Source organism: Athene noctua, chromosome 10 (assembly GCF_965140245.1).
Source record: "Athene noctua chromosome 10, bAthNoc1.hap1.1, whole genome shotgun sequence".
Taxonomy (NCBI): domain Eukaryota; kingdom Metazoa; phylum Chordata; class Aves; order Strigiformes; family Strigidae; genus Athene; species Athene noctua.
The window spans coordinates 20,427,098-20,452,691 of NC_134046.1; the positions used below are offsets into that span (position 1 = coordinate 20,427,098).

Below are 25,594 nucleotides of genomic sequence, written 5' to 3' on the forward strand. Positions count from 1 at the left end.
GTTACCCAGCTTAAGAGCCATGACTAAGAATGCAAAGCAAAACTGGCAAGGCAGAAGCTGTACTAAAAGCAGACAAATTTGCTTCTAACCCACTTACCAAGAAAATATGCTACCGTGCTCTTAGATGCAACAACAGTTCACACTTACTACTAATTTTGAACTTGGCATCCTGTAAGAAGGACTGTAAATAAAGAGTGCTAAGCAAGTCACACTGCTATGAGTCCTCCCGCAGGTGTAAGAGACTTCCAAATTTACCAAAGACACTACATTTAGGCTCTGATTTGGGGTGATTTATATGTATGTCTTGCCCAGCTAAGGCCACAGTGTCATCCACTGAAGTCTTACGTATGGTGGTAGCATTAAATAACAACGTCAATGTAACTTCAAGAATTTAAATACAAGTTATTTGCAAAATTGATGAAAATTCTACATACTGTAGAATATCAATAACAACATGATTAAATTCCAGAAGCATTAAACAATCAAGCCCACTGCCACCAGTCTGCTACCAAATGCAAAAATTGAGGTCAATCCCTTAAGTAGCCATGGAGGGGGAAGGCATCCCCCCATGAGGGTGCGGTCGCCTGAATTCAGAGCAGCTGTGTTCTCCACCAGTCTCACCCTCTGGTTTTACCAGCAGCCTGATTTTTAAATTACAGTAGTCTAACTCAGATAACAACAAAAGGAATAATTTTACTACCACCATGATCAAGTCCTACAGATATTTAAAACCAGCAATCATCAGGCTACAAAATGAAATTAAGTGCAGCAATTACATTTTTGGAAATGAGTTCATATTTCTACTTTTACTAAGCCTTCTGCTAGCCCAGATAACCACAGTTCCATTTACGAGATCTGGTCTTACAGTTTATCTGTCCTTATGCACACTGCTAAAATATTCGGCACCAACTTCACCAAGAACTCTTATCTTCAAGACACAAACTATGTTAATCTGTCATAAATGGAAAGTCACATATACATTTTCAATCAATTATCTTTCTAGAAATGTAATTTAAGTTGCTTTGATGAGCTTCATTTTTAGATATTGGACAACATAATTGTTAATGTTTTTAATTAAATATTTTATCCTGTAAGACAGCTGTCACCAACATGAATATGTAACAAGGATTTATACTTTCCTGTATTTTTAAAGCACACTGGCGAGCCCTAAGCCAGCGAAAAATTTCTCCAAGACATTTAACTTTTCTGGTACCAACATGCACCTCAACAGATAAGACAAAACAGTCTGCCAATAGAACATAATCAAGAAATGAGTAATACTCTGTGTAGTAAGAAATACAACCTATTTTTTGGTTTTTCCTTCCTCTCCACTGCTTGACTGGGCAATAGCAGCACTGTACACTCAAAATCTGAATACAAGGATGAAAGAAAAACCAGTAATGTAGGTAGAGATGTATAAGATAGCCATGGTTTAGAGAAGGTTTTTGTCTCAAAGTTGCATTTTTTGGAGACTTCTTTTGAATTGGAAATCAGCAGGAAAACTCCGGAACCTTTAGAATACGCAAAGAGAAAAGGAACCCATTGCCTGGATGCTACAAGCTTGTCACATGCTTAAGTTGACATTCTTTATATGGAAGATTTTGCTGTACAGTGGCAGTGTTTGTGTATTTTTAATAGAATACTGTAAACACTACCAGTGTCATTAAATATTGTGCTCAAAGTCTGAAACATCCAAAATTTGACTGTGGAAAGTGCCATATCACCACATCCAATAAAAGACTTTCAGCCTGATGAACTGCAATTACTGAGTCAGAAAGTCAGATGGTTCACAAAGGGAAAACTCCTACCAAAAGACTTTTTGGTTTTAGTGTGCTACATGTCAAAATTATTATAAATTATGAAATTATTGTTAAACTGACTAGCTTTGTCTGCCAAGATTTGTTCTTGTCTATGTAGAACTGATGCAAATGTAAAATGACAGAATTTCCTCTTATTTTGCAGAAGTATCAGTTGCACAGGTAAAACAGACTTAAAATATTTTTTAAAAAATAATATAGAACACTATATAACTTACTTTGAGAGAACTACTTAGAATTTACTTTCATGTGATACACTGCAGAATCTGTGTTCCTCTTACAGGCTGATATGTTTAAATCTTTGTTTCAGCAGCTTCATATTGGAAAGAAAGGTCTTTTGGAGCTACTGGGTATTTGTAAGGCTTAACATTTACATTTTGAAGGAAAAAACACTTTACCCGTGCCACATATTTTTTGGTTGAAAAAGAAAAGTATTCTTCATATGCCATTTCATATTGTCTTTGGTGTATTTCTGTAGAAACAAATTCTGTACTATCTAAAAAATCTGTATTTGGTGTGTTGTGTATTGATTACATTACACTTAATATTTACACATCGACTTTTGCTTTAAAATGTAATGACCCAATGGGACAAGAATTAGAAGATGCAGTGAATCCTCAAGCCACTGGTTTTCCCTCGTACAGTCATTTACTGTATGTATGTACATGTATGATTCACAGTTTTAATCTGGTTTTGTGAGTGTTGGTTGGTTGGTTGTTGTTGTTGTTGGTTTTTTGTTGTTGTTGTTGTTTATTTTTTTAATGAATTCCACTACAAGCAATAGAGGAACATTTAGAGAGCAATTCATCCAGAGTTACATCATTACTGTCTACTGATATTTGGAGCAACACTTGTGGCTATTCCCTAACTCAGAGCAATGCAGAACTGGGACCTTGCTAAAAATCAACATTTAATTTTAGTTTCTAGAGCAAGGAAGTTTATCAGCATCCCAGTTACAGCAGTATCTCCTAATAGCATACTTTGGGAATCAGTGTCCAACTCCTTGCTTGATCTGCCTCTGTCCATTGTACGAGTTTGTGGTAGATGCTCACAGAATTATAGAAGGAAAAGACCCTTAAAATCATCAAGTCCAACCATAAAGTTAATGCTGCCAAGTCCACCACTAAACCATGTCCCTAAGCACCACAAAATTGTGCAATTAGAGTAGAGAAATACAATAGATAATTGCTGAAGTAGCATCCTATGAATAATTTTAATACCTAGGTTCCAAGAAAAAAAATAAATCTGTCATTCTAACTTTCATCTATACTAAAACATATGGAACATTAGAAACACTTATTGTGACAAAAAATACTTCAGTATTTCTCAAAGGTAGCTAGCACTGCACAAAACCCACTCGATCAGCTCCACCTTCTGCACTCTAATATAATTTTAGTTATCTCAGTATGATGCAAATCTCCATTTATTGCATCTTCTCATGCAGAGATCTGTTCATACTTAAAATGTTAAAGATGTTTTAAAAACTAATAATGCTGTATAAATTCTATTCACTTTTATACTTGGCTTTAAAGAAAAAATATGGCTGAGTCCCATATCTGTTGGATTAACAACACTGATGTTTTGGGGAGGGCTGTGTGCGCTTAAATAATATTTTCCTATTGGCCATTTGGTCATAATGAGATTCAGACAAACAAGAGACATAGAAACATGAAGAAACCTACATCAACACAGCCCTACTTGACCAGATGTATCTTTTTTTCAGGATTAAACCCAACTATCCATGCTACGAAACAGGTATTGCCGAAGTCTCAGCACCAAACAAAGTTCTGCGTCCAAACCAACATGTCCTGATGACGAGATGCACAAGTGGGGTGTACTATGAGCTTCACAAAGCCATGTGAAGTGGTGATGCAGATGACAGTTTGGTCTGTGCCCGAAAGATAACAGTGTTGTAACCTAAGGTCAAGGATTTAAATTAGAGCAAAATATGGCAATTTTCTCAGGAAACTACATCTCAGTTAAAGCATAAAGCTACAAACATTAGCAGCACATCAGTGGTCAACTTTCATCAGATCACCAGATGCTTAGGAAGATGGCAGCATGCTTTTATATTTGGATAAGCATAAATATCTGAAGCAACTAGGATATGTAATGAATTCTAGCTATGAAAATAAGCTGTTATATCTACTACTGCAGGAGAAAAACTTTGACTAAACCTGCTTTTAAAACAATAAAATAGAATATCTAGAATGATAAAAGAGAAACCTTTTATAAGTGTGTTCTTACATGCTCTATTTTTTTAAATGTCTACACTGAAAATTGCCTAAAATGCTTTGCAAGGACTAGAATTATGCCTTCAAGTACTTAAGGAATGGCACATTGAAAGTTTAAAACATAAAGGATCTCAAAAGTCACCATGAAGTTTCTCATTTTGTGCAATTAAAGGAACTGAAACCAAGAAAAGATAATGCACTTTTCCCCTTCAAGTAAATTACACAGTATAAAAACACTGTATTTACAAAATAGATTTATGAAGCCTCACCACTTGTAATTATGTCTCAGAATAAACACATCTTCCATCTTCCCATCTAAGTAAACATTTTACTCAAGTAAAACAGTCCTGCTGGTCTTCTGTGTTATGCAAATTACACAAAACTACAAGTGTAATTAGACCCAAAGAACATGTTTACAAAGAGAAGCACATAAGGAACTGTAGTTCTGTCCATGTGGCAGTCACAGTTCCCTTCTAAAACTAAAAGCACAAGCAATACTCCCAACATGCATGTTTCCTTTTCAGTACAGGAAAGGAGAATTTTGGGGACAGACTTGAGGAGTAACGGTATGAATGACAGCCTGGACAAGGGAGATCTGTGCAGAAAATGTTTACCAAAATTTCCTTACAAGCCCAGGATATGCCTGGTTTTCTCCAGTAGTACAAGTCCAGCTAGTTACTTGAATGGAAATTGCTCTGCATCCACCTCCTTTCAGACCTGTGGTTTTTAGCAGACCAGCAGCAGACCTGTAACTCTTGAGTTACAGATCACTTGGCTAAGATTCCATCTCAAATACCCCTTAAGGTTAAGTCAACACTCTACACCAGTACCTGAAACCAGCTGGGAGGAAGCCTTACGCACACCAGCCCAAAGCCCATGTAGCATTAGCAAATTTCCATTTAAGTTTCTTTGCTTTGGGGTTTCTTTTTCTTTTTATCTGGAGTTGATCACAGCTGCTCTTTTTTTGACCCCTTCTCCATTTCCATTATCATTTATTTTAATTCTTTCACATTTCCATAATATCATTTTGCATGCTTGATTAAACCATGATTCTACAGTACATGATTCACTATGTGACTACTAATTTACCATATTATTTGTATTTTCATAATTGGATCGAGGCTGTATGTCTACAGAAGAGCTAAACCAGTATGTCAACAGGCCCAAGTACACGTATTACGGTATCTCTTATAATGTATTTCCTCTCAATATCACTTTGTCATATGGTAACCATGTGTTTATCGGCAACTTAATTACAACAGACTGGGAATAAATTAAATACATACTAGAGGTTTGTTTTTAAAAAAAGAAGAAAAATAGAATTAAATGAAAATGAAACCTCGGGAAGAACAGGAAGGGGTACGTAAACTCATAGCAAACACAGAAGTTGCAGATGTTTTTTTGTTATGTTTTTTCTTGCTGGGAAGAGCCAAGTCTTCTCTCCATTATTTCTCTTTAAAGTTGTTAAGCCAAAAGACTTTACGAAAAATTATACTCCTGACCAATAATGTGTGCCTATTTACAAACTAATGTTTCTAAAAGTGACAGCACTAAGGTACTTTATTCCGTGTTTTTTCCTCCAGTAAACAGGCATATTGGAAATTAGAATATGCTTCTGTGGAACAGCTGAAAAGCCTTGCAGCTCGCTCACCCTGCCTTCAGAGACCTCGCATTTCCCCACTGGATGCCCTGGACTACCCCTAGGTTCCAAAATGTTCTTCACCTATTAATGCTGCTCTCTGGGATGCAGACCCTGGCAAGCCTGAAGATCACAGTGGGCCATGGACAAGAGGCTAGAAAGGAGTCCAGAAACCAAGAATGCTGCTGCTGCCACCAGATCAGCCTCAGCGCAGTCCCGGCAGATGCAGCAACTGGAACTGACTGCCTGGATGTTGCATAGCTCACAAAAGCCTGTCCTCCTTCTGGAAACAAGTCTACCACAGGCTTACTGATCGGTGTAAGAATAGACACAGAACAGGTTTGCCATCTGCTACTCAGGGACAGCACACTTCCCGTTGTTTGCTCCTGTATCAGATATTACTGACTATCCACGTAAACTGAAAAATCCTATCCTCTGAATTAGCTCTGGCTCTTTCTTTGTCTTTTTAGGTTTAAATAATCCTATTTTTCCAGTTTAAAATTTTAGGGTTTTTTTTGTTTAACTTTTAAAATACACTGTCTTAATACTAAGATGGCTGTAGAGGCATCCTCTGCAAGGTTATCTGCACAGTTCCACGTCCACGACTTACTAATTAATTTATTTTTTTTTTCTGGGAGAGCATTAACACTGCACCTAGACATTTCTTTTGGTGGAAACTCACAGTAAACCAGTAGAACTCAGTAGTCTGTTCCCTCCACAAGTTTACTGACATAGTAGTTTTCATTATATTGTATTTTGAAACACCTACTCTACCTCTACAGTTAATTATAATTAAACGCTTCTTGACGATAAATTTAATATAAGACACTAGAAATCAGCAGATATGTCTAATTTAACAAAAGAGATACTAAGCAGTCAAGGACAGCAGAGATAAAAAAAAATATGAAAGGAAAAAAGATGCCACATTACAGAACACCATGAAGAATCAACAACTTGGGAAGAAATAATCATGAGCTGATTTTTCAATAATGTGAAGGAAGTAGACTGGAGGAAAGGCACTTTTAGGAGAGAAATTAAACTAAGTTTGTGTTTTCTTCCATTACAACATAAGCAAGTTAGTTTATAGATCTTTAAATACTTTTCTGCATAGAAGATGCTACAAATTTATCTCTAAGCCTTTTTGATGGCTTAGTAAAGTGTCCAGGATTGCATAAAGCAACTTGAATTTGGAATACCACAGAAAAGTTGATTATCAAGCGTGACCCAACTTGCTTTTATACGGTTTACATTATCAAGCTTGTCAAGACAGCAGATTTTAAACATAATATAAACAAAAGCATCTGAATTTAGTTAATGACTTGGCTCTGAAGCTGTGTTAGTTTTTTTCCAAGTACCCTGATTCATTAAAAAAAAAAAATCATAGAACACAACGAAGAACATCTAGTTCATCTAAATAAGCTCAATTTTAGGCATTTAAGTTTTTAAAAGCATGACAAAGTTTTCACACAAGGTATTCAGTTTACGTTGATCATTTACTGTTGTAGTTGTTTCTTATGTTACTGTTATTTCATCTTGATCAAGTAGAATACAAAAAGAGCACAGCTAAGGACAAGAGTCCAATAACTACTGTTAATCAATACAACTTCTTTAATTTCTACAATTAAAAGAACAGCTGCCCATTGGTATACAGTAACTGGAGTTCTTTGGGATATGTTATCACTATAAAGATCACATATCTGCCTAAGAGGAGAGAATTTTTCCCCTGACTTCATTAGTCAGCGAGTCACTTCATGTAACAAGCCAGTAATTACCATAAACCCAATATACTCAAAATATGTATTACCAATTGTCATTTGGCATCAACATTTTAATCCCTCCCCCAAGTTTTTTTGTACTATAGACTCTGCAGAGAGAAACTCAAAGCAAGAAGGATGGCACCCAGTAGAGGACAGAAAAAAATACTCTAATAGATGTCAGCTATTACTTACTAACACTGACTGCCAATTAGTAGACCAACTATAGGAAAGGTACTTGGACTCTTGTTCAAATAAGGCTTAGAGAACCGCCTTTCTGAAAGAGTCTGAAGAGTTATTCACTTCTAAGTGGGCAAATATTTATCCTACCTGTTAAGGACAGATATGTCCATAGACCCACCTCCACATCTAAAATATCAGTTTTCACTTCTCACCAAGAGATATAAACTGTTTAAGAGTTCAATCTCTTGTCACTTCGAGCAAACTCTCCAACACCAGAAAGGGTTTGGGTCAATTAGTAGCTGTCAAATCCGCTTGTACTATCACCTTGATATCTTAAGAAATTAGTAGCTATATTGTAATCTTTACTGGACACCAGCGACAAAGATGCAACCTGCGTTTGCACAAAAAACCCCAAAGAACTTCTTATGTGACTTGCAGTCAAGAATAAAGATATGCTTCCTTTCTAGTTCCACCCAGATCTGATATCAGTGGATGAACGACAATGTCCACAGCGTAATTTCCTACTCCATATAGTACAATAATATTCATTTGTCTAGATACCAAAAGGACCAGATTTTTCCTTAAACATATACAGCTATGTATGTAAAATGCATTCTTGTATAAATCAGTGCTTATTTTCAAATAGCATTGTGTTACATTATTATTTCGCAGCATCAGAAAAAGGTTTAACATCTGCATTAGGTGAAAAGCAAAGCTTTCTATAAAAACACTGTAGATACATTAAAATCTTTGCCACAGAACATCCTCTTTCAATGGTTCTACAAAACATTACATTTAGGACAGTCTCAACAAAAATTTGCCACCTAGCAGCTTTCATTTGTCTGGTTATTAACATTTACCAGTTGCCTCAAATATTGTGCTTATGTGAAAATAAATATTAACATGAAATGCTAACGTGCCCATTGTTATCAACAAGAGAAGCACCCAGTCCAGTTGAAAAGACCCTGGAAGCTTTAAACCCACTGAATTCCTTTCACATAATACGCAAATATAGTTCTTCAAATCTGGTTGTCAAAAGCATGACATTTCAGTTTATCAAACACATTCTTAGTATAAACAAGAGTGACACAGGAAATATTCTTGAGAAGACCAAAGCATCTACAAGAAGAGATTTATAGTACACAAAAACATGTAACAATTTATAATTATTGTATGTTTAAGGGTGTAAAGTTGTCAATCCACTGATAAATAATGGCCTTGTAAAAATGGTCAGCTATCAAACTTACTACTAAACTACTTTGACAAGAAAGCAGCAAAAAAACAAAGAACAAAACAAGAAAAAATAAGAAACTCATTACACAGAAAAACTGTAACACTATTCACTCTGCAACTTTGTGGTGTGCTTTAGACTAAGTCTCTCAGAACAAGGATGATTTTGAATAAAATATTTGTATACTGCCAAGTAGAAAAGAATTTAGGGCAGTGCTGAGAATTCTTTAGTGTATCCACTAGGAGAAATCACATGCAGTTGCCAAGCAAAAACATATTCTTATGCTCCACCTTATTTGGTTTTTAAATGCCAAAGTTGCAGTCACCAAGAATGTACCATGATGTGTGTGCATAAATATTTGTTTTATTGCTAGGTACTGCTACAATACAAAGAAGTAATAGCAATACTAATACTAGCTGCCAGTGTAATTCACTCACTTTCAATGCAACCCCCAGGCATTTTTTTATTTGAATTTAAATGGCTGGTATTGCAGAAACATTTCAAACAACTGTTGGTAACAATAAATTTTGTTCTTGTAGAAGTCCAGTTGAAAGAAAATTATCTAATATTACAGCCTAATGTTCTCTTTTTTCTTCCTCAGTTTTTCAAACAGTTTAATCCTCCTGTGTTTTTAAAACTCTAAGGAAGTCAAGTAACTCAAACATTCACGCATATAAACCTAGCGCATGTTTAAAACTTTCCTTTTCTCAGTTGTTTACCAAGAAGGTTAGTTCTAACTCAACAAGATAAAGCTGTAGAACGATGACGTTTGCAGTGTGGGTACCGGAGCACCAGCCTGGGCCAGAGCGTGCTTTTACACTGTTGGATTTGAGGAAGCAGAAATCGCCTTCAAGCCCTCTAGTCCCTGCCTGCACTCCTCCCAATTTTCTTAACAAACTCTCCCCGCAGCTACCGACAGTTTTCCACACAAACAAATGGCAAAACACCACTGTTTGGCCCGAGCTACTGGCGACTCCAGATGGAAGGATCGTGGATCTAGACTGTGGCATGACTTCAGGACTCCTGGAATTCAGCATGCTTTGCAAAAGGACGGAGTTCGTAATGCATGGCATACAGCAACGCATTGCTTTGATTCAAAATGACATGCTCAGCAATTCCACAATCATTTGGGTTGTTAGTAGTCAGTTTAGGAAGGTACAACTGATGCCAGGGGTAGTTATCTTTTTTCTACAGTATTAGCAGGTCAGTGAAAGGGACATGCCCTTCACACTTTGAACTGGGTGGGTACTCAAAATTGCAAGTTTCCACACAAAGGGAAATATTTTAGAAGATTTTATCATATCATTTCAATATAAGCAACAGTGCACACATTTCCAGCATTCATGCAGCCATTACTGAATCTATAATTATTTGAGGTATTTTAACAGGACAAATAATGTAAAGTCATATGAGAAGTACCAAAAAGCCATTTTATTGGATTTTATTGTATGCACATGGAGAAAGAGGGAGAGAAACAACAATAACAAAGAGGAAAAAAAAGATGAAAAGTTAAAAAAAGAGAGGAAAAGGGGCAGGTATAAATGAGCAAAGAGTAAGATCAAAAAGATTTATAGTAATGGACAGATGAGTAAAAACAGTTCAAGAAAAAGGAAATTAAAGCAACAAACAAAAGGAAGATTTTGCATTTCCAGAACGTAAACACGTAGTTATTCCTAGCTCGTTTAAAAAGATGAGGATTTGACACTTGAAGACAGGCTACATTTCCAAACTCCAGCCGAGTCTCATAGCAGGAACTGTAAGGTATACACAATCCAATCGTTAGGTAGGAAAAATCTGAGCAGAAAGGCAAGCACTATAATGTTATTTAAGAAGCACTTCTGGATTACTTCAATATTCATTTTTTCCCCTGTAGAAAGACCTCTGGATGACTCTTCCAAAACACACTGCAAACTAACATTTGAGGCCTCCAGCATATTCTTCATCTTTGGCTTTTTCTATTCCCAGCCCCCCACCCTCTCCCATTTTGGAATCAGCTCTTGCATTAGCATTTTCTCGCAGCTGCCCCGCCAGTACAAAAGTAGCACTGTCTAGACTACGTACATATTTATACCTCTTAAAAATAATTCAAATGATAGCTCTACAGCGCTTATAACTCCAAAATCACATTTCTCTTTTCTAACATATCCTGCTGCCCTATGAATTCACAATTACTTTCTCCAACAATTCAATCATTAACTCATAGAATCTTTGTTGCTAATTTGTGAGACAAAGATGTCATAACATTCAATTACCAAAGTATTTGCTGTGAATATACCTTAAAAAATTTCTCAACTCTCTGAAACAAAACCAGCAGACACTTCTGACAAAATCAGGTTTTTATTCTGCCTTGTCCAACAGTCATTACATAAAACAAGTAAAGGCCATGAAATATAGAAAAAGGAGCAAATAGATGCCAATGCTTGCTCCAAAATAATAGTATAAAAATCACACACAAATAATCCTTTGCTCTTCCCAACTGCTTTAATAACTGGTGTAGTATGTAGAGGAAAAAAAAAAAAAAGCAGCCTTTTCCAATGAGTCAGTCACCCAGTTGAAATACTGTATCTTTTCATTTATTTTCACCACTACTGTTAGTCATGCTAACATTCTTTAAGCTACTGGTAAAAATTCAGTACTGGATGCAATTACATTTTCATTTTGTTATGTAGGTGTACTTTGGTGACAATACTTCCCATTTGTCTATCTCAATTATTGAAAACTTAAGTTTATGCATGCTTGCAGAACGAAACAAACGCTACCCTTATTCTAATACTTTGTTGAGCTGTACTGCTGGGAACAAGCTCACAGCACATTATCATACGGAACATGCTGAGCATTACCGCAGATGGATGCATTAAGTTAGTATTAAAAGCACCAGTTCCTGGATGCAGGTGAATACTTACTTCATTTATGAATTGTTTTTCATCCCATAAGAACAAAGTACAGATGTTAATGACAATCACTTCATTTTACAGCACGGAAAATAGACAGAAAAACCATTTTACTTATTTAATTAAATTTAATGAGAAAAAAAGGTTTTGTCTTGGTTGAGAGTTGCTGCTCTAACCAGTAGGCAGAGTTAGGTCTGCTCACTTTTCCTATCACTGAATTATGAATAGAAAAATGAAAGAAACCTTTTCAAGATTTTGGATGTTTTAGAATTATTTTTAAAATATCAAGTACTAATCTTAGGTTAACAGTACTTTGTAGGACACAGTAGCTGAAAAAATGTACACTTTACAGTAAGAAAATCAAAATCAAACAGGCTGCACCCCCAACAACTCCCAAACTCCCTGAAGTTACAGCTAACAAAAATTATGATGACACTCAAAGAGTTGCTAAGATGATGACTCTTGTACTAAAATATTGTTTCTTTAATCTAAGATTTTTAATACTCATTAGTTAAAAAATAACATACTTCACTGCAAGTTGATGGCTTGTTTTATAGCACAGCTTTGAGCTAGCTTCAGTGAACTCAATCTTTTAAAAATTCACTCATAAAAAGAAAAAGGGCAACTAAACCATTTCAGACACTTAAACAGTTAAAGCAACCCAAGTTATCTTGCAACTGATGTACTTGTAAAGCAGTACAGAAGCAGCGAAATGTTTTAAAGTAGAAAATAAGCAACTAGTAAGGAGAAAATAAGTTAATCACACTCAGCTGCTGCAAACATTGAGTATACTCCAATCTGTCACTGAAATAATAAACAAATATTACTATAAACAAGTGTTACTCATACATTATGTCCCCAAATATGGTCTATATCATCTCAAATTCTCATTACTACACTTTCTACATCCTAGTATTTTCTTACTTGTGAGAATGGAGTAAGAAACTACAGCTTTACACACCATTCACTGCAACTTCTGCAGGAGTATGACATTTACCAGTGCATTACTTTACACACTCATTTCTGATCATTCATTTTTTCCATCTATTTTAGTTGTGTTCATTTCAGTTGGGCCTATGTATGCCCAAGCACAAGATTAGGTAGCGACTCTCTTGAACTGACTGACTGTGTTAGAATAAAATTGCCTGACAAAACAGTGCCTCAATAATTGGCCTTTTTTTCTCAAAATGATTGCCTATACAGCAATAGGTCTGATTAGCAGATACATATGATTTAGACCCACTACAGCTAATTCAAGTACCAGTAATAGCGATGTCATGAGAGCACAGCCTTCTTTGGTGGCCTGCTTACTTGGGTAGCTCAGACAGTACAGTCACTGCTGGTATTTCAGCTAGCCAGTTAAAGCTAATATGGGCACGTCAACACACTCTGCAGTGACATTTCTGCAAGTTATGCAGAGCTCCAATGCTGTAAACTTGATCTGGTATCATTTAAGTGAAGCTCATAAAACAGAAATATTTTCATAAGAAACTATGAAATTATTTTTTCTGTTGTTCAAATAACCCAAAGTACTGCTGAAAGGTAACAATGCCACACATTCTCTACAGCTCTCTATATTATTTTTTTATTACCCCCCCCCCTCCCAGCCAAACCCAATCTGAAACCAAATTTGCCAGGTTAAAACACATATCAACAAAGGGGTACCCGAAAGTTCATTAATTTCACAGAAGAGATACACGCAATTACTCTGAACTGTTCTCTTAAAATTATTGTACATATTTTGACACTCCACTCTTTCAGCAGAAATAAAGGGCTCTTCACATACAGAATAGCCATTAACCGGTTCCTTCCATGCTCATTAGTTTTACTCTACAGTAGTTACATTACTAACAATTTAAACTTGTAGGTGATGGAGTAAAATCTCACTTCATCCCAGTAAATATGGTAGATAATGTACCTTTGTTCCACATGTGGTATATCATAATCGGGCAATCACTATTCCTTGAGACAAATGATTTGCCAAAACTCTCTTGCTCTCACATGCATGACATATGGACAACTGTGCCATATTAAAATTACAAATTATAAAATAACAAGGCAGAATAACATCAGTTTCAATTGGTCTGCTATGTGTGGAATATGTTTCCATGGTTTTCAGGTCTTTAGAATACAGAAGCTGAGGAACACAGTTAAATTCCACACACAAAAGAGAAAAAATAGATCAATAAGAAGCACTCTACTTAAAGCAGAACTTCAAGTAAGCAAACCTCAAAGATTTTTATAAAATTTAACAATTTTTGAAAAAGCAAAACCCACTTATCCATTACAGTAACACGGATTGGAACTAACCTGTTAGACAGGTTGTGACTAATGTGTACAAGAAAACTCTGAAAAGCTCTTGAGTAAGTCATGTCTCAGTGTGTAGGATCAGTAAATAGTGGCCCTGGGGCATAAACGCTACCCGGCTGCCAACCATTACAGGTCGTCCAATCCTTCCAGGTCTGGGATGAAGATGGACTAGAGGCACAGTTCTGTACAGAGCACAGATCATTCCAAGAAAGAAGATAAATCTAATAAAAGTGCTGAGTCATTGAAAGCTATTTGAGAACACATAGGATGGTTCAAACCATCCCCTTCAACTCAGTGGGAGATGGTATTTTATTTCTTGCTTAGGATAAAAAGTAGCTTGTTTCAGTCAGTTTCTGGCAGAACAGATAGTTATCTCAGGTTATTTCTGTACGGAGATGCACTGTTTTAAAGTATGGTTTCATAAAAGAAGTATCCAGGGACAGCATACAGCGTATTTCCATCCTGTTGTCTCTCCACCAGCTAGCTACTGCCCCCTCAGCTCTGCCAGCAGAACTGCCTGAGTGGCTGTGCCGTGTGTCAGACCAGAAAGCAAAACCTATGAAAAAAACAGCATTAGTTCTCTCAATATGACTAATAGCCCAGCCACAAAACCAGTAGCAGGATAACGGTCTGGAGACAGCACACCCAGCACTCAGAGGAATGCAGAGGACTGCCACTGAAGAGTCCAGCTCCTCACACGGGTGTTTCACTCGAACAGCTGCTGTACAGCGAGCACGCAGGGTGAAAGAGTAGCTTAAGTGCTTCTCTAAACACTTGAGTGTTCAAACTGGCTAAAGGCAAATACTCTTAGGTTAAAAGCTCTGCCCAACATCCGTATGGAACTGCTCCCTAAGCACTAGTGCCAAAAGACAAAATACCTTTATGAAAAAAGGAGCTCTGGGTAAGAACAGTGACCGGTATCTCTCAAAGTTAGGCTTGTCTGGGCCACCCTGAGACAGAGTGAGTTTTTAGATATGACATCAACAGAAAACTTTTGGTGTTTCTGCTACTACAATTAAACAGTATTTCAGTACAGGAGTGATTTTTAGCCAGATTGCCATTTTCCACAAGAAATAACTTGGTTTTGAAACAAAAAGCCCCACGCTGTGCAAGCATTTAGACACAGGATAGCACAAGACCTCAACTCGGTTGTGAGACTCAGTAGATAGGACACGCTGACACAACAGCAATTATCAGTCAAGAGGGAACCCCCTCATGCTGTCTCACCAGTCCCCTCCTCAGCTGCAAGCTTCTCCTCATTATCTGGCACCATGAAAAGAAAACTTGGTGTTTCAGAAGTAACTCTACTTGTTCTTCAGTCATTCGACAAGGCCTCCAGTTAACAAAGGAAAGGGAATACAAAGGATTTACTGCAAAGAACAGACAGAAATTATGATAAAAAGGTAACCCGGACAAGTCTTCCTGAGCTCTGAAAAAAGCCCAACAATGCTAATGTTCTACTTCAACAAGACAGTTTATACACAGCACAAACATTGTAATCCAGAATAACATATCCCGTTGAAAGGGCTTACTTTTTTTTTATTTTGTACAAGATGACACAGAGGGAATTATGCTGGAGTTTCAGGAAATATGCAACTCGAATTCTGCAGAAGTTTGGCCACAAATATTAGTCAGATCCTAAAGCAAACATAATCAGTTCATGAGGTGTTTTCAACTTGTACTCAATCCTGAATTTTCTGCACTGTGGAATTATAAGTCTCTACAAATGTGATAATCATAAGAATACCAATATGGTGTTAAAAATTAGATTTAAAAATTAGTCATGTGTACATACACACACATATATATTCCTGCCGTTTTTCCCCTTCAAATTCTCACTGGTAGCACACTGCAGAATTGTTGTACAAATAATTTATGCCATTGTCCACTAATTCACCCAAACAAACCATTTCATGACACTATTTGTAATGGAGAAAACATGAATCCACAAGCAAAGACAATTAGTTTTTAGATTTAAAAGGAAACCACAAGCAAACTTTGTTATTTTCCTCAAAGTGTCTTCTTGTACCAGCTGCCAACAAATCCTTCTTTTTGACTAAAAAGCTTCAGAATATTTGTGTCCTCAGTTTACATCTCCTTCCTGAGACAGCCTCTCAGTGGAGAGGCATCCTGTTACTAATTTCTACTTAATATGAAAACCAATGTGAAACCATCTCAGGCAACAAACAAAAGTAATATAAGAAGCAAGCCACAGGAACTCAACAATACCAGATGAAATCTCAAACCAACATTTTTATCTGTAAAATCAAGTATTGATTTTCTTATTTCACTTCTGATACAATTTAAGACGCAACAACATACTCTGTGAATTGCAGTCACTTTTAAGAGTATCCAGTGTTCTATATAGACACTTTTTTTTGCAATTTTGCCTACAAATGGGAAGTGCAACCAAGCAGAACTAAGTCAATGGGAAGCAAATAATTACTTTGACAAGGGCAAACAAATAGGGACTGTTAGTGTAAATATAGATTCTTATTTTTAATGAATTTAAACATTCTATTTTCAGTATTTACGCACAAAGTCATACTAATTTTCTATATTTAAAAAAAAAGATATTTTAAATATGTTCATTTTAGTCCAATCTGTTTAAATGGTTTAAGAGAAATGCTGTCTCTCTGCTCTGGGTATGATGTGCATGCCTATTGAAGAAAATTGAACTGTATATAAGAAGCAATGACAGGACATGAACAAAGGCTTATAGGAGGCTTACAGAAACTTAGCAACTGTTTAGGTCGCTATGACCTCCCCCAAACCCTCTTCTGAACCATTCTCAATTCTTCATAGTTTACAGTAGAAAATAATCTTTATGAAACAAATAAACAGAGAAAAAACACTTAGGGGGTATTTCTGAGCAACAAGAACCGAAGAGAGAACTTTACTAGTAACATTCTGATAAATTTAATGGGGTGGGGTTTCCCCAGAACAGAAAAGCTTATGATGTCTGAAAACATTAGAGAAATGTATGTCTTTGATATAGATTTATACTCCCATACTTAAATGGGCACTCGCCAAAATTAAGATCCAAGACTACAAAATTACAGGAAAATATTGACTAAATAGTCTTCAGTTTATACAAAGTTTGAGGACAGCAGAAATGAAAGATAATATTATGTGAACTATGGCAAGGACAAAAAAACCCAATCTCCATCTTTTGTATTTATGCTGCAAAATATGATTATCTTAAAAAAGTCAGAAACCTCAAAATTACATTGATGAGTAACAATACTCAATACTGGCACATGAGAAAAACCAACCCCCAAACCAAGTTTATTGGGCTATTTAAGACACACAGAAGACATGTTCAGTTTCCATAATGAATATTTTGGAAAAATACAAGTCAGCAAATAGCTGAAATATAATTGACCAATATACAAGGAAGGGTCAACATTTGAACCTGAAAAAAAAAGAAGTGATGCTATTTGAAAAGAAAGACAGGACAGTAAAAATCTTACACCTTTACTTACAAGGATCAGGGTTTTAAAATCCTATTTATTCAAGCTAGGTGGACAACTTGCTTTGGAACAGGGTCTAGACAATGAAATAATAAAAATTCTACAGTATTTCTTCACCAACTTACATAGAGGCAGTATGTGTAACACACTGGCCTCAAATTTCAGGTAGCTGCTGAAGGAAGGGTTTGCAAATTACTTCCATCTGTCTGTTCAATGGCATTCTATATATAAAGTGAGAAAAACATATCTCAAACTAAAAATGGTGCTGTGGAGTTGAATGGAAACATAACCAAAAGGCATTGAGTTGTGGCAGTAATTAGTGTCTTGAAAAATGTTAATACTAATTAATATTAAAATGATATCTATTCCATTCAGTTCAGTGAACAACTGGAATTGGGCTGCAGTTATAGCTGAAAAGTAAGCTTTTAAAAATGTAAATAAATCCTAGCTACATACACCTCATCGCAAATTTTGGTTTATTCCCACCTAAGGAAGTACCCAATGTTTTTTGCAATGTATTATTAGTATTTTTAAATATGTGAGGAAAATCTGGTTTTAATATCTCTTAAAGTTCCCCAGCAACATTTTTTCCTTCTCTCATGTCTTTTCTTAAGGATATTGGTGACCACTGATTACAAAAAGGAATGCAGTAACTGCTATAGGTTTTAGAAATGCAGTGTACTGCCAATCCCAAATTCCCCATCTCATGTTTTGTGCTGACTTTAACAGTTATAAATTTACTTTTTTCCCCATTGCTATTTTTTTCCAACTATAAACTTGTGTGTTATATTTAAAATAAAAAAAAAAAAACCCAAAACACAAAACCAACACATCAGTAAATTCAAAGTTTAGGATTCCATCTGTTTCTGATCAAAACCAGCCAGCAACTGCAAAGATCCATCATGACAACTAAGAGTAAAGCAATTTTAAAAATTAATTTTTAAATTCATTCTTTTATTTTATTGAAAGGTTAAAAAAATGCTGCTGTAATTTGCAGTACTGCCTCTTTTCTTTCAAATTCCTGAACAAAACAGAAATAGCTTTAAATTCCTGAATGAGGATGTGTTTGACTCACAGAAATAATATTTTCATTAGTGTTTTAGGAAAAAACCTAAATAACGGATCCAACTTCAATACAGCGCTTCTCTAAATAACATAGTAAAATAGGAGGCGTAAGGAAATGTGTATTAACAATAATGTGAGAAAGCCCTATTAAAAATAAGGATGACTGTGGAACGTTTCAAGCTACGGAATGTACCTTTTTCTTGGTACCAGGTGAGACATGGTAACAGGTGATAGTGTACTGAGGTGGGTTTTTTCCCCCCTAGATAAGGAAATTGATAAATTGTACCCTAAGGAATGCACGCATGTGGCTATTGCTCACCTATGGCACCGCTAGGAAGATACCAGGAAGGATTTCAGGACACTAAAGATAACAAAAGGAGAGTACTATATATGCAGGTGGTCCACCCTGATCTGTTGTGTCACTAATCAGACTGCAACATAAAAAAGGCAGAATATTGCAGAACTAAAAAGAGGGGACAGGTAGTATCAAGTTTTCCCTTGATGCTCAAGGGAAAAGTGACAGGGCAACCATATTATAATTACTAAATAAAAGTATAAAGTCTGCAAAACTGGACCAATAAGGAAGTATAAACCTTGGCAAGCTATATATTTTGAAGTGGCTGAGAAAAGAACTTGTGAGGGGAAAAGGGAGGAAAAAGAATATAAGAATATAAACTAAAGCCAATAATGTGATCAGGGCTGTTCAGGGGCACCCTAAGACACAGCCCTGCACCTGATCATAAAGCCTGAAAAAGAGCAGATCTGTTTATGTTCTGATCATACTTGTGTCTGACTGCCTTTGGCGGTCAGAAGGACTCGGGGTGCTCTCTCTGGCATTGATGGGTGTCCTGAAAGGTGGCGTAAGCACTTTTCTAGATTCAAGTGTCTAACAGCGCCATAATAATGTTTTTGGTTTTGTTTTCTAATCTTTTCTGAGTAATTACTAATGTTGTATATGCTTCTTTGGCTGGTACTGAGTATTGAGCAGATATTTTCATTTGCAAGCCCTGTGCAAAGACCACGGTAGAAGACACTAATACCAAGGCAGTCATGTCACCTTTGGAGGTGCTTCACCTAAGGTTTAGCTAGTGACAGTAAGGAGAGGAATTCCTAAGATTCAAGGGACCAATGACACTTGCCTTGTCATGATATCTTGCAGGATATCCTACAAGATAAAACCTCACTGGGTCTACTACAGGTATCTATGATGAAAGAAAAACGCTGAGGAACTTAAGATATGACTAACAGGTAACCAATGGATGGCTTCAGCAAAGGTGTTGCAATCTGGAAGACAAGAAAAAACTTGTGTAAAAAGAAACACAAAGCAGCAAAGTACCCTAACAAAATAAGGGGATTAAGAGGAACTGAAATAGTGCCAGTCATGCTACCTATAGGATGAGACACTGAGCAAGGAAGAATAGGTCACACTCTGTGTAGATACTGTAAGAAAAAAACTTATTTTCATCCAGTAACAGATATACATAGTCATGCAGATGTGGACTTTCCAACATTTGTATATATTTCTCACAATCAATTTATAATTGCAGAAATCAGAACATTTCACAGCTTGACGTCTTGCAAAGAACATCATGTTGTTCCTTTAATACTGTTCAAAAAGACATCAACCTATAGTGTAAGATACACATAAATCATTAACTAAATACAAACATATGTCAAATACTCTCAGATAATTCTGAAATAACCTTAAAATAAAAAATAAGTGGAGACATATTACAATTAACTATTTTTTTTACGTTTTGGGGGAAGATATCCAGATAACTTTTTTCTTTGGGGGGGTGGGCGAGAAGGGGGAGAATTAATGTCAACAAAATTGCAAATCTATACATTTACTCCACATGCACAAGTTCCACAAAAGTTCAAGTACTCAGAATCAATAACACCACAGGCCTATAATATTGGGCTTTTTTGTACAAATTACAGAAACAGTATGTCATTACTTAAAATAAGATGGGATTGACACTTTCCACTTACACAATTTCCATCTTTTTAGGCAACATTTTATCTGTTTTACTCCGAAACACAGCAAGAAAAAAAAAAAAAAAAAAAAAGACATCTCCAAAACTTGTACTGCATGGCTGCTGTAATATGTTGTCTGAACCATCATAACTTGGCAACTCATCACTAGCAAGGAGTCAGCCCTACAAATAATCCTAACTAAATTCTACTTAAAGAGCTCTCAGAGCCAAGAGCACTCAAAGAGCCAACAAAGTCAGCATGAAAACACATTGCCTTTTCTCTAATCTTGTTTAGAATGGAATAAGAGAACAAAAAAATTTATATACATCAATTTGAAGCAGCACTGATTTTATTTTTTTTAAAGCTTACTTGAATGTCATCTTAAATCATATTTTATAACCAAGCATGCCATATACCCTTCTGAGCCACTTCCAAATTCCTTAGTGCTTGCTAACTATTAATAGAAATAAGAGACTGGTTCTGCCTGGAGAAAAGATGTCTTAGGGAAATTCTAAGAGTAGCCTTGCAATATCAAAGAGAATACAAAGCACAGCTCTTTATGGAGGTGCATCCTCAAAAGGATGGGAGATAAAGAAAAATTTTTTCTCAATGGCAGTCAGGAATTGGAACTGACAGCTAAGAGAAGTTGTGTAAATGATCTTTGATGCCTTTCAAAAACCAACCGAACAAAAACCTGGTCTGAATTCAACCTTCACCCTGCTTTGAGCAGCAGGTTGGACTAGATGACCTACACCACCTCCTGAGTACACTCATAGTAAGTTAAGAAGGTTAATTTAAGCAATACTGTAAGTTATCAATCACTGTCTAAGATAAATGCATTCTTTCCTCCAGTATGATAAGCTAGGTTACACCTGGCATTATACCGGCTCAGTGAAGGCTATTCATGTTCTATTCATGTGTTTTGTTTGGCCATTATGTGCAGATAAAAGATTACATTTTTAAAAGCTATGAAGGAGAACTTCAACTCCTCTTTCTATACTCTGAGATTACCTCTCAAATTTCCACTCTTAAACTGACCAATCCCAGATGCTTGACTTAACTTTGCTTAAGAATTTTTCTTTTCTTTTTCTTTTTTCTTTAACGTGTCCTCCTTATATTCTTTCAGCCTGTTGGCTTGCTTTGATGACTAAGGTATTGCACTTCAGGCATTTTCAAGACAATTAAGAAACAGATGTTGTTCCTCCTGTTTCAGCATGCTCCATGTATCTAAGTGACCTTTCAGACAGAATTTGAAAACCTGTAAGCCCCTTTCAACACCACAAATTCTATTATATTAACATATACTTTAATTTCTCCCCCTGTGAGATTTAGAACAGAACCACAGTGAACATAAGTTTTCCCTCCCACTGTTCGTTCCTGCAGGAAGAAGCAAAATTGATAAAAAGAAAAATAACAATAGTAATATTGTACACTAACTAATACTTTTTGAAGTGAAAGGAAAAGAGGCCACTGATGCCCTCAGGAAATTCAGAAAAATTAGAATTTGATGTTGTGGAGAAACAATGTAGAAAGCTATGCTTAGAGGACTAAGAAAAAACAGTGGCAAAAGAGACTCCTTTTGCCACTCACACTTTGGAAGTAATTCTGCAAGATCACAAAATATTATTCTCTGTTTCATAAATATTCTTGTATCCCTTCATGGTATAGGACTAGGTATCAAAAGTAGACAAAGTTTTATCTGTTATTAATGTCTGAGAAAATGACTGCAAACATACAGATGCAGAGGACAGCAATACATTATTGATGTTATGTGTAGTTCCTGAAATAAATCTATTGAATATATAAGTCATCATGAAGTGAGTTTGTGCTTCAACTCACCCTGTGCCAAGAACGCGGATACTTAAAGAATACCTCTTTTTGGTAAAAAGGGCTATAGTTACGCTATGGTGAACAAGTTGTGTTGGGATAGCAGAAGCAAGTAGCCTACTGTTGCTCTATATTGCCATAACTAGGCTGCTTCACAATATGGAGATAAGGTATATTCATATGATATGGCTAGCTTAAAAAAGCACACTTGGTCTTACACACTTCCCTAGTGTAGTTTTTAAAAGATTCTAACTATTTCATTGCCACTTAACGTGGCAAGAGATCAGAAACTCAAGTAGAAATAGGGAACCCATTACTAGAAATACCTCAAATTTAAAACAATACTTTATACCAGTATAGGGGTGCAAGAGTATTGCTGTCATCTAATAGGTACAGTTAGAGATGTTATAAAAATCTGCTATAACCAGTATAAACAAGCCTGATGCCAATCTAAATTCTAAGTCTTCTTTTTCACTGAAGACTTCCCTGAATAATTTCCATTGGATAATTTCAGCAAAGAGGGAAAGCCTCGTCCCTCTACAAATAACAAGCTATAAGGAAAAAAGATCAGCCTAGATTTTATGAAGAATCCATGCCAGAGGCTCCAGGCTTCCAGATTCATCATCTCACACATCCTTATGGCTCTTGCTCAAGCCACAAAGCAACAGTGCTCTTGTGGCAGTTTGCCATAAGATATAAAATAATAAAAAGTCATTTTAATTATTAGTCACTGCTGTATACTCTTAATCTCTGCTCTCCTAAAGGAGACCATCCCACATTAAGGCATCTTAATAAACAATAACATTTATATTGCACAACTTATTCAAATGACTAGCCATGCGTATGAGACAGACGGGCATTAACAGAACTTATAGACAGAGCAGATACTGGCAACTCTGCTCTCAGAGTGAATTGTTCACATAAACACTGTAAATATTGGGTCTCCCTGAGGATACTACAACGTTTTCCTCTCACACAGAAATTACCTGAACTGCGTATGTCTGAAATAATTTGCAAGGCCATCCTAGTCCAAGGTTTTAGACAAATATACAGTACTTTTTCCATTAGTTAAGACAGGCAAGTTTGCATGGAAGGTTTTCATGTAAATTATAGTCTTAAAACAACATTTAGTTATTAATCGTACATATATTTAAATCTTACTGGAAGGCAGTAGCTGACATCCATTTTCGAACGCTACTTTTACGAATTAAAAACCCCCAAACACTCTAGATATCAGGTAACCATGGGACACACTTTAGCAGCTCCTACAATTTTCAAACGTTATTGTTCATTGTAGGGAAGTGTAATGCCATTTTCATGAAGAGGGAGCTATGTCCTTAGAGATACCTCAGATTGTCTTTATTTCTTCCTTAACAAAAGTTGAGAAAAAGATAAGCAAGGGCCCCACAGGCATTCTGTTTCATACTAATGGCAGGTTCTACTAAGATCACAAAGCCACGCTCCCGGTAACTAGAGGGATGAAGGACAAGAACAAACTAGATGATTTGTTCAGTACAACAGTCTTTTGTTCAAATATTTTAACTTCACTGTGTGTAACAGAAATGCCAGATGGCACTTCATTCTGGTGTGCATATTAGAGAGCAGTGATTTATTTAAAGGGGGCCACAAGGAAGGCTAAACATGGATACCACCAGAACTATAATGCGTCCAGGACTTTTACTCGATATTAGAAGCAATAAAATTATCAGAGGAAGTGTTTGCTTACCAGCAATCGCTTCCTGTGCAAAACCCAGACTATGGAATACACATATAACAGATGAAAAGATCGTTTTAGATCCTTAAAATTAGCAAGCCTTTGTGCTTCACTGCTCATGCTATCTGTTTTAGAGAAGTCTAGATACTGATTCAATAACACCTTAAGAGAGCCTTCTAAACCTCTGCTTAGAGGATGTAGGATTTTCACTTTATGATCTAGCAGGAGCCAAGGCGGTGTCCCACTCAGTTCTGGAAAGCTGCTGGAAGATGCTGACCTTTCAAAAAATACGGAGATGACACAACCTAAAAAATCCAGCTTTAAGGATTTATTAGAATTCAACAACCAGAGATGCCACATCCAAAGCAGATGCATTAAACCAGAGCTTCACTTGCACAAAGGCTGGCCAGATCCACTGTAATGGCCTACTAGGGGGCAACCCCGTGTCCCAGCTGGGCAGGCTTTCTGGCGGTGTGTGCCTGAACACTACCAGGAGATAATCCTGGGACAGCGATCAGAAGCGCAAGAAGCCACATTTAAACATCTAAAGAAGCGAATGCTGTCACTTCTGTGTCTAATACACCATCATTTCTTTCCATACACAGTCTTTTACCTGACATGCATAACCATGAGAAGATGATTTAATTTGCTATTCTTTTCCCCACTTGCACCTGAAGAACCGTTGTTGACTCCCCCTCCACAAATCAATGTTTTTAGCACAGGTACTGAACAGCGCTATCTCATTTCAGATACTAGCTCCATTTGTTAAGTATAACTATCTTCATTCTTTTTAAACCGCTCCAGACAGACTACAAAAGATTAATATTTCTTCTTTTGACTTTGCAAAGCACAGCACAGTATAAACTAAATGACTATTTTAAGAGACAATATGTTTTCCCCAGTATCTTTCCACCACATTCCGGCTAACAATTATGGTTAACTCAATGGTTATACCATTCCATGACTATCTGTCTAAACATTCCTCTGAGTACGAATTCAAGCAAACAACAAATTTTTAATGTCAGAAGAACTCAGACAACTCCATCTACGAGGTAAATTTGTCATTTCTGAGGCTTAGCAGACTCAGCAGACCCTGACACTCTGCAGAAGCTCTATCTGGTGATGAAGGAAAAGGCTCTGCTGGCATACAAAGGACTTGTGGTAACGTACCATTTTCCCCTCCCTTCCCCCCACTCAGTTCTCATATTTGGATTACTAACTTCACTGCAGCTTCTGCATAGCTGTGCTTCAGGATCATGTTTCAGGATGTAATTAGCCTTACAAAAAAAATGAAGGGAAAATGCTTCAGTCATTTTATTTTCCATGCATAAACTACAACTTATGGTGAAATCATTGCTGTAAATGGACAAAAGAAAAATTTTCCATGCTAAAACTTCAACAGGAAGGTTTGCTGCTTCTAGATTATAGGCTGTAAGGGTAGGAGTGGATTAAGAAAATAGGATTTGAAGAAAAATGTTC

At 36.4% G+C, this 25,594-nt stretch overlaps 1 protein-coding gene across 4 annotated transcripts in view; it reads right to left on the bottom strand.

The window, feature by feature from the left end:
• The window catches only part of CENPP (centromere protein P), a 156,623-nt gene that overhangs the window by 15,599 nt on the left and 115,430 nt on the right, over window positions 1–25,594 (bottom strand). The window lies entirely within an intron of this gene.